Consider the following 5,766-nt stretch of genomic DNA (forward strand, 5'->3'; position numbering starts at 1 on the left):
ATCTTGCTGTGCCCTGGAGCCTGGAACCTTCAGACAGCTTGTTCCAGTTGGAGGCTGGAGACCCAGTCAGGATTCCAGCACATGTTGCAGACAGCTGGCCCCCAGCATCTTGAGCCCCAAGATGCCCAGAGAGGTGATGAGAACCTCCAGAACAGCCCACAGCCCGCAGCGGAAACACCAGAGGCCTCTGCTACCCGCCCTTCACCCTCCAAAAGTGGGACACTTGTTTCCACCCACGGTGGAAACAGGCATCAGAGTCACCATCCTGCTTGAAATAACCAAAACCTGGCAAAGGGTAGGAAAACAATTTTCAGGACAGCAGCCCTCAGGCAAAGGATAGAAATCCCCAAATGACTGAAAAAGATGAAGTGATCTTGGGCGGAAATGAGGTGAGCACTAGGACTGCCCCCATCGTTCTGCCTCGAGAGTTTCTTGGTGCCAGTGCAGGGAAGAGGGACCCGGGGAGAGGCTGAAAAACTACCTGAGCTTATGAGAGGTTGCTGAGATCCAGGAGACCAAGACAGCTGGAGATGGCAGGACAGAGAGCTGTGATGAGAGAAAGTTCCAGAAGGAATTCCCCACTGAGGGGAATAATGATCAGCATGTTAGGGCAGGGCGGTAACTATACACAGCTGGGAATGGACCATCCACAAAGATCAGAGGTAACTGTGATATTTGCTTGTCCTTTCAAGTCAGGAGAAATGATACAAGGTATATGTCTATTGATTTCAAGAATCTAGGTTCAACTCCTATTCAGAAGACAAGACAAGACAAGGAAAGGAAAGAAAAGAAAGAGGGAGGGAGAGAGGGAGAGGGAGGAGGGAGGGAGGGGAAGAAAGAAAGGAGGGAAAGAAAGAAAGAGGGAGGGAGGGAGGGAGGAAGAAGGAAGAAAGAAGGAAAGAAAGAAGGAAAAGAAAAAAGGAAAGAAAGAAAGAGAAGGAAGGAAGGAAGGAAGGAAGGAAGGAAGGAAAAAAGGAAAAGGAAGAAAAGAAAAGAAAGAGAGGGAGGGAGGGAAGAAGAAGGAAAGAAGGAAGGAAAAGAAAAAAGGAAAGAAAGGAAGGAAGGAAGAAAGAAAGAAAAGGAAGGAAGAAAGCAAGGAAGAAAGAAAAGGAAAAAAGGAAAAGAAAAATGAAAAGAAGAAAGAAGGGAGGAAGCCTGTTTTTTGTTCAAAGCGCTACAGAGGTAGAGAGAAGGGCTGTCCTGAATTAGCCCTCCACCTGCAGCCAATCTCAGCTGTCAGTGAAATTTTAGTTTGGAAACATCGAAATAACAACCTTTTAAGAATTTCTCTTTTACTTTGTATCTCTTGATGTTTTGAGAAAAAGGAGGTTGGTTGGGAAACAACTTTGGAAAGACAATTTAAAACCAAACAAGCAAGTAAGCACGCAAGCAAGCAAGAAAGGAGGAAGGAAGGAAGAGGCCTGTCTCTCTTTTCCACTACTTGTCCCCCTTGAGCAGCTGCGCTCAGTCATGGGAGTACAGAGAAAGCACCAACTTCAAACTTACACGCACCCGGAAGCTGAATCGAGTTAGGAGTGGATTAAAGGAAACTGATGTTGATGGACTGAGAACTCTGTAGACCATTGTGCATTACTCCCTGCTTTTTACATGCCAAGAAGGGGGTTTTTCAGAAATTAAGCGTCTGTTTTTGAAGAGGGGAAAAAACAAAAACTTAAAGTGAGTGGCCCGTACGGGGACCGAACCCGCGACCTTAGCGTTATTAGCACCATGCTCTAACCAACTGAGCTAACCGGCCTCGGCTTGGGGGTGTGGGGGTAGATTTTCTGTCTTCCTTCCCCTACTTTTATTTTTTAAGTGCTAAATTCAGAGTAATTGTTGCTGTTTTTTATCTTCAGATATTCTCTTCGCAACTTTCACACCATATCTCCTGTCGTGATGCCTCCCACACATACAGAAAATATGTCAAAGAATTTGTGCACTGACAATTTCTACAGACATTGTCCCACTGTGCTTCAGAGGGCGGAGCCCAGTGTGTGTGTGTGTGTGTGTGTGTGTGTGTGTGTGTGTGTGTGTTCATTTAACTGTAACTGAGGACACAAAAATTGGGTCCTGGTCACATCTCCTGCTCTCCTTCTTTCTGAATTCCCTGCTGCATGCTACAGGTCTGAAGCAAAACTAGACAGCGAAGATGTAGGGGAATTTACAGGGGGTGCATGTTTAGTTCAGAAATATTATCTTCTCTTAGGTACGTGAGACTTTGGGGGTGCGATCAGTGGTTTGACAAAGAGAATGTGGTAGAAGCAGATGGGACAGGAAGGGGCTGAGTGAGACCCGGGAGAACGGGTCCACAGGGGCTTCCGTTTTCACACCTCAGAAAGGACCTCGTGGGCAAAAACTCCGAGGAGAGCGGGGCTACCACGCCCGCCAGGGTGTCTGGAGGTCAGGACTGGTGGGGAGAATAGGAGACCAGACAGAGGGGAGAGGACATGTCGATGACACAGGACCTTCTAGTAGAATCCAATGTCTAAATCTGGGTACTTTTGTTGGTAAAGGGGCTGCTGACAGTAATTACCAGGCGTTAGCTGATCTGCAACAAGTATAAACTAAGGAGTTGGATCACTCTTTATAGGCAGAGTTAAGGATTTTTTAATGGGTCCTAACAGTAGTAGGAATCCATGGGAGGATTTTAGGCAGAGAAGTCATATGAACAGATTTGTGGTTTAAAAAGATTGCCCAGTTTCAGGCACTTAGGAAGCATTAGGGAACGAAGGGCAAGGACAAGCTATCACCACCAGCAACAAAATTTTTACCCTCCTAGGGAGGGAAACAGAAATAAATACTAGCATAACATGAAAATGATAGAATGTATAAGAAGATTACAGGGGACTGAGAGAATGGAGGGGGCTGTGGTGTTAGGAGTAGGTTGGAATTCTAAATTGAGTTGTTGGTGCAGATTTCGCAGCATCGTCGTAGTAACATTTGACCGGACGAAGGTGCTGAGGAATTACAGGCAGAGAGCACCCCGGGGACCAGAGCTCAAGGTGGGTACTTGCGCAAAATGCTTGAGGAATGGCAACAAGTCCCATGTGGCCAGAGCACAAGCAAGAAGACCAGAGAGGAGACGGGGAGCAGTGGACAGTTAGAAAGTGCCAGACCTTGTAGGAGATCTTAGGAACTTGGCTTTCCTTTGAGTAAAATGCGAAGGTATTAAATAATTCTAAGAGAGACTATAGTTGCAATGACTCTTTTTTTTTTTTTTTTTAAAGATTTTACTTATTTGAGAGAGAGGACACATATGAGGCAGGGGCAGAGGGAGAAGCAGACACCCCACTGAGCAGAGACCCCCCTCTGCCGCCCCAGACAGGGCTGGATCCCAGGACACTTGGGATCATAACTTGAGCAAAAGGCAGATGCTTAATGGACTGAGCCACGAAGACACCCCCGCAAAGACTCTTCAGAGTTGTCCTGAATGGAGGCAAAAGAGTGGAGTTGTCTGCACTCAGAGACCTTCTTTTAGATGCAGGCTGCTCCCGGAGAGGGGGGGTAACCTCAGAACCCTCAGCTTCCTTTAGCTGAGAGCATGGCTGGGGGAGCTCAGCCCCAGCTCTCAACAAACAGCACTCCAGCCTGTGAGAGGAATGAATGCCTTGCGATGGAAAGGGGTGGTTCTAGGCTAACACCAATGGTGCCACTCAGAGTCATTGCCTTCACCCCGCCCACCAATGGTGCCACTCAGAGCCATTGCCTTCACATTGCGAATTCAGGCCATCTGGGAATAGCTTCTCTAGGACTCTGGTTGCTCACTTCTCCTGGGTAATTAGTAAGAAGCAAGGGGCTTCCTGGTCTCCTCCAGAGAGGAGCCGTGTCAAGGAGTCCACACTGATCTCTCTGACCGATCGGCCAAACCATTAGTCACTGTACAGGAGTTCACGTCTACTCTGGTATCTGAATGCAATGGATGCCCAGGTCCACCAGCCACAGACCTGCCCATTCGGAGGAGTGCCCCCTCACTGCTGGCTTCTCGAAGTATTCCAGGGCGGGATGTGCAGCGTTAGCTGGACGCCTGGTAGAGCTGTTAGTGAGAGTCATTGCAGAACCTACTTAAGACTCACAACTGAGATACTTTATTTGCAGGCTTGAAACCCAAAGGGGCAGTTTCAGGTCTAAGAGGTAGAGCAATAAACAAGTAGCCTGAAGATGTTTCCTGATATTTTACATCAACTCATATTCTTACTAAGTCCAGCTCATGCTGCAGCAAAACAAACTTTCTTATTGAGTCAAACACGACTTAAACACAAACATTGGCTCAAAGCCCACATAAGGGCGTTGAACCTCCACCAACCAGTCAGCCAGTTGAAAAGAAAGACCAGTGTGCACGGTTGGTATTGAGTAAAATGAGACTAACATGCACAACCGAGTTACTATTAAATCGTTCCCACTCTCCTTCCTCAGTTCCCAAAATGCAGCAAATGGCCCCACTTATTTAGAGCGTGTGGGCTCCCTCCTCCCACCGGGAATGGTCCTGGGCTCTTCCAGAGCCCCCCACCTGTGCCCAGCCGCTCAATGAGTATCTGCAGTCTCCAGGTTCTTAGCGAGGACCCCAGTCCGGTGCACATACATGCAAAGAAACACCCTAACTCCATCTTAAATGCGCCAGGAGAGTCTTGGACTTAAGTGGAACACGTGTTGATCCCACTGAAGGTGGATAAGTGAACTTCCGGGGTGTTGGGCAGAGTGAGGGCCTCTGGGGGCCTTCGCCTGGAGGGGCGGATATGGCCGTAAGGACAGGACTGGGAAGGAGTGGAGACACATCACCCAGGAGGGGAACCTCCTTCCACCTGACCGCGTGCTAGAGGTATCAGGTGTGGGGTCTCCACTCACTCCCCGGAACATAATGATGCCATTCCCGACACGTCCACTGCAAGTCTCTGGAGAGGCTGCAAAAGCATTATACTCCCTAAAGGAATCATGGTGTTTTCGCCTGGTTTCGAACAGAGGACCTTTCGCGTGTTAGGCAAACGTGATAACCACTACACTATGGAAACCCCTTTGGGGCATCTTTTTCTCTTCTTCGCTAATACAGAACAGACTTTTCAGGCTGTCCTAGGTCCCCTAACACTGAATTGATCTTTCTTCCAAGAAATATCAAGTTTACTGCGGTTTTCTACTTATTCAAATCAATAATATCGGAGTCAATGACTCACACCAAGTAAACTCTCCCTGGGGAAGAAGTCCTTTCCTACAGCAGGGATGAAATTTTAGGCAGCCTCAGGGGATGGGAGATTTCAGAAAAGTTCCTTGAAGCGGTCCTATTTGGTTTTATCTAACTTTAGACGGTCCTGTGGTCTCCACCTTTTGGGAGCTGCTGGACTGAACTCTGGAAAGCACGCATACTGGGTGGGGCCGAGCAGGACCCATAGAAGTTGAGGATGAAGGAGGCGTGGGGATGTGTCCTCCTGTGTGCCAGGCAGAGTGAGGACTGAAATGGGGAGGAGACTGTCGGACTGTCCAGGGCTGGACTCAGTGCCCATGAGTCAAGCCCAGTGTGTCTATGAATGTCACATGGCCTACGTGAGACGCAGGGAGGAAGCCCAGTTTCCCCTATCTGCAGCATCACATGATGTTGTTACAACACCAGAAACGCCAATGCCCTAAACCAGAGGGCCCACTTCGGCTCAGGAGCTCACCAGTGACCTTTCCAGTGGGGACTGGAGCCACCTTTCCAAACCTCAGCAAGGCCCAGAGCTCCAAGGAGAACCCCTCCCATACCTGTGAGCACGAAATGGTATCTCCCTGGGAGTTTCA

The 5,766-nt window shown here is 48.5% G+C and overlaps 1 non-coding gene across 1 annotated transcript; it reads right to left on the bottom strand.

Annotated features, from left to right (window-relative positions):
- Window positions 1–1,682: 1,682 nt before the first annotated feature.
- On the bottom strand, window positions 1,683–1,756 carry TRNAI-AAU. Its single transcript has one exon. It is a non-coding gene; the product is annotated as a tRNA-Ile (tRNA).
- Between the last annotated feature and the right edge of the window lie 4,010 nt (window positions 1,757–5,766).

The sequence above is a fragment of the Enhydra lutris genome, unplaced genomic scaffold, assembly GCF_002288905.1.
Source record: "Enhydra lutris kenyoni isolate GAN:26980312 unplaced genomic scaffold, ASM228890v2 scaffoldscaffold93, whole genome shotgun sequence".
Lineage (NCBI taxonomy): Eukaryota > Metazoa > Chordata > Mammalia > Carnivora > Mustelidae > Enhydra > Enhydra lutris.